At 32.9% G+C, this 5,055-nt stretch overlaps 1 pseudogene; it reads left to right on the top strand.

Moving 5' to 3' along the window:
- LOC107679944 (conserved oligomeric Golgi complex subunit 3-like) overlaps nucleotides 1-5,055 on the top strand; it is a 45,903-nt pseudogene that overhangs the window by 7,914 nt on the left and 32,934 nt on the right.

The raw sequence follows: 5,055 nt of genomic DNA, 5'->3' as shown, positions 1-5,055 counted from the left end.
AATTATGTAGGAAAAGTAATAGATTAATTTATGACAAGAGTGCACCCCAAAAATCTACATCGTAACAGGAGTTCTGACCTTTGTCACAAAAAGTCTTCTTCATTGCCTTTTTCTCCATCACACTTTAGAAATCATCAGAAATTATATATCAATTGAAATCTTTAAATCTCAAAATTCATCCTTTGAAACCCATTTTAAAATCAAACATTGCATTACCATGAAAATGGTACATCAATATCATGTTACAAAATGTTTTCGTTCATGAATTATAAAAATGTAAGTTTGGATCGTGCACTTTCACGTCTATGTTCAACATTTTTAAATTAAGGGGTTAAATTCGAATTAATCGATAAAATTGGAAAATCGCCCAGCCCTACTAAATACTGACATACTAATAGATTACTAACTAGGGATATGCCGGTATCAAATTTTCATGTTGCGATTAATTGCTAATGCTTTTATCACGGTATTCGAAGAGCCCACGATAACAATATCGTGCATATTCATTACCGGGATATACCGCATTACCGAATACCGGCACAAGTCTATTACTAACATACTTCTGCAGTATATAATATGCATATTAACATGCAAGTTCAGACATTTTCTAAAAATGTAAAAAAAAAAAAATAATTTCTGAGATTATATCTGGTTGCATCATAAATGATGAGATTGTCTAACATTGTAGCTGTTGAGCAAAGAATAATGGCGATTGCTATACTTAATGTGTATGGAGCGCTGCTTGTACTTCTACATATGAAGCTGTATTTTAACAAAAAATGTCACTTTTAATGAATGGAAGTTTTCAGACTCTTGTTTGTTTTTTGTATCTATTGTACAAAAGATTAATGACATCATCATCATCATCATCATCATCACATGACTAATGACATCATCTGTCTGTCAGTTTTTCTCCTGGTTCTCAAAGCTGCAGGTTCAGATGGATCAGGACGAAGCCTCTAAGTACAGGTGCGTGTTCGTGTCCGATATTATTAAAGGGGTCATAGGATGCTACATGCACTTTTGCGAGTTGTTTGAACTGAAATGTGTGTTGGCAGTGTGTATACACAACCACCCTATAATGATACAAATCCACCCGGTGTTTTTTTTTTATCTGGTTAAATGTTTTCCCCTTTCTCAAATCGAGCTGATCTCAGATGCCTGTCTGTGTGACGTCACACAGACAGGCCCCTCCCGCGATAGTTTGATTGACAGTAGCGTTTCAGCACAGACTGGACTGGTGTCTTACCTTAGCTCCGCCCTGAGTGACTGTCATCAGTCCGCCATTGTTTCACCGCCGGAGCAGATGTACAAGCGATTGAGGTGTTCTGTTGTTGGATGTAATAATGAACAGCAGTCGTCATTTACTCCCGACATCTGAGCCGCTGAAGACACAGTGGATTACATTGTTTCTGAAGGGAATGCGCCCCCGATCTACATAAATGTGTTTATGTTCGCGCGAATCATTCGTGATCCAGCTTCATCTACAGAAGAAGTGAGTATAAGGTTTTTAAATGAATCTTTGCAAATCGCCTTTTCTAATAATGCGCTAATTAGCAAATTTCACGATGAATGCGGCTTAAGTAAACAGTCCCTCAGAGAGCGCCTCGGAAGAGGGGCGGAGTCAGCAAAGCTCATTAACATTTAAAGGAACATGCACTAAAACGGCTTGCTGTGTGAAGAGCTGTTTTTTACACTACCATTGAGAAAGTTTAACCAGACTATGTTACAGACTTTTCATTAAGTCCCTAAAGAATCATATCAACTTGTGGAAAACGGGCATCCGATGACCCCTTTAAGAATTCTAATTTTAACCTGTCAATGGGTGTTTATAACACAGGCCATACTGACATGAGGGCTGATGTTTGATCAGATGAATTGTGTTTTACTGCGCAGGAGGACTCGAGATGCTCTGCAGGGCTATCAGGAGCAGTGCGACGCCATACTGAGCGACGTGAACGCTGCGCTGGAGCATTTGCAGTCTCTGCAGAAGCAGTACCTCTTTGTGTCCACAAAAACAGGAACGCTTCATGAGGCCTGTGAGCAACTGCTGAAGGAGCAGGTCTGGTGTGCCCTCACTCACAAAGCTTCTTAACTGTGCATATTATACACACTATACTATTACGATTCTTTAATGTGTTTGAAAGAAGTCTCTTCTGCTCACTTAAGGCTGCATTTATTTGATATAAAAATACAGTAAAAATTGTGAAATATTATTAAGTGTTTTTGTGTCAATATATATTAAAATGTAATTTATTTCTGTGATCAAAACTGAATTTTCAGCATCATTACTCCAGTCTTCAGTGTCACATGATCTTCAGAAATCATTCTAATATGCTGATTTGCTGCTCAAGAAACATTTCTGATTATTATCAACAATTGAGCTGCCGAATATTTTTATGGAAACCGTGATATATACTATCTTTCAAAAGTTCGGTGAAAAGTATTCAGTTGATCAAAAGTGCCAGTAAAGACATTTATAATGTAACAAAGGATTTCTGTTTCAAATAAATGCTGTTCTTTTGAACTTTCTATTCATCAAAGAATTCTGAAAAATAAAATGTATCACAGTTTCCACAAAAATAACATTGATAATAATCAGAAATGTTTCTCGATCAGCAAATTAGAATGATTTCTGAAGATCATGTGACACTGAAGACTGGAGAAATGATGCTGAAAATACAGCTTTGATCACAGAAATAAATTACATTTTAATATATATTCACATAGAAAACAGTTATTTTAAATTACAATAATATTTCACTATTTTTACAGGTTATTTGATCAAATAAATGCAGGTTTGATGAGCAGAGGAGACTCAAAAGCATTAAAACATCTTAATTTTTTTCCAAACTTTTGACTGGTGGTGTATGTAATGTTCACACGCACATTGATTTGATAAATGATGTATATTTGTCTTCTCTCTCTTCTGTCGACAGTCAGAGCTGGTGGATCTGGCTGAGAGCATTCAAGAGAAACTCTCATATTTTAATGCACTGGAAAACATAAACTCGGTAATGCTTTGCTGCTGTTTCCAGACTGGATTTGTCATGTCTGTTTATTAATCTGTTTTATCCCTCCTGCAGAAACTGAACTCCCCGACACTATCGGTGAACAGCGAGGGATTCATCCCGATGCTTTCCAAATTAGACGAATGCATAGAATACGTTTTATCACATGTGAGCGAAACGATTCGTACAATGTTGCAATATTCTCCTCCTATGTTCCAATAGAATGTTTCAGTCTTCCACACATGCACATTCCTCTTAATGTTCCTTTCTTTCAGCCACATTTTAAAGACTACCCAGTCTATCTCACCAAATTCAAGCAGTGTCTTTCCAAAGCCATGCTCCTCATCAAGAGCCACACGGTCAGCACCCTGCAGAACCTCACGGCTCAGCTGAGCAAAAGGGTACGCTTGGTGTGCAGTATGATTAGATCACACATGATTGTATCGGTTCCTGTTCATTTATTGAATATGACCCGAGCAGGACCTGCTGGGCGCTCCGAACGCAGACAACGCCTTCACGCTCTACTATGTGAAGTTCAGAGCAGCGGCTCCCAAAGTTCAGGTCAGTCTTGTGTGCAAACACTCGTTTGACACCAGATCGGATTGTTTAATTTGGCTCTTCCATAATTCAACAAAAATAATATAATACATTATTTTTATATGATTTTTTTGTTTCAGAGGCTCATTGAACAAGTTGAACAGCGGTCTGACAAAATCCCAGAGTGAGTGATGGAGAATGTTTTGATTTATTATTTTCTGATAATTCTCATTTTTATGCATATACAGTGGAGTCCGAATGTCTGAGACATATATTTATGCGTATATTTAAAATTTGGGAATTTTTTTTTTTTCATTTAAATCATATAAAACAAACAGTCATATTTTAGTAATACTTCTGGATACTGTAATATTATTTTTTTTAATGTTTTAAATCAGTTTTTGCATTTATTTTGTCCTTCTTTATATGTTCCTTGTTTTAGTAATTTTGTGTTTTGGTGTCATATATATATATATATATATATGTATGTATGTGTGTGTGTCAATATAGTTTTCATTTTTATTTAATTTTTATTTTTATTTTTTTTAAGTTAAACAAAATTAAAATCAGATGTTGCTAATGTAGCTAAAATAAAGTTTTTTTTTTAATATTTAAATTTATTTTGGTTATTTATTTGAAGTAAATTTTTTATTTTTATTTTAAATGGTTTTAATTTTAGTTTCAGTTTTAGTTAACTATAATAAACCTGTTTTGGATCTTGTTTCCAATCTTGTCATAAAACCAGGGTGAGTAAAGAAATTAATGTCAGGTTAAAGACAGTTCACCTAAATATGAAAACTCTTTTCATTTACCACTGTATTGTTCTGACCCGAAATGATTTTCTTCACTCCATGAAACACAACAGAAATTTGACAGAATAGTATTTATTTATTTATTTGTTTATTTTTAATTATTTTTTTATTCTTATTCATTTATTTTATTTATTTTTAATTAATCCATTTATTATATTTTTTTGTTTATTTTTGTATTTATTTATTTTAACATTTTGTTTAGTCATAAGTTTTATTTATTTATTTTATGTAATTATTTTGATAGATTTTTATTTATATATTTGACTTTTTATTTTATTTTTATATTTATTCATTTTTAAGTTTATTTATTTATTTTTATTGATTTATTTATAATTATTCCCTTTTTTGTTTTTATTTGTTATTTGTATTTATTAATTTATTTGTTTTCATTTTTTATTCACTTATTTTATTTTTGTATTTATTTTTAATTTTGTTAATTTATAATTTTATTTATGAATTTATTTTCATTTATTTTATTAATTTAGTTTATTTTTGTATTTGTTTATTTTTTATTTAATGTAATTTATATATTTTATTTTTGTATTTATTTATTTGTAATTTAGTTTGTTTATCTATTTGGATTTGTCGTGAATCATGCTGCTTAGAAACAAACTGATGTAATGCGAGTGTTCCTGCCTGTGTGTGTGTGTGTGTGTGTGTGTGTGTGTGTGTGTGTATCAGGTATCAGCAGCTGC

The sequence above is a fragment of the Sinocyclocheilus anshuiensis genome, unplaced genomic scaffold (genome assembly GCF_001515605.1).
Source record: "Sinocyclocheilus anshuiensis isolate Anshui unplaced genomic scaffold, SAMN03320099.WGS_v1.1 scaffold244, whole genome shotgun sequence".
Lineage (NCBI taxonomy): Eukaryota > Metazoa > Chordata > Actinopteri > Cypriniformes > Cyprinidae > Sinocyclocheilus > Sinocyclocheilus anshuiensis.
This window is presented reverse-complemented; position numbering and strand designations above follow the sequence as displayed.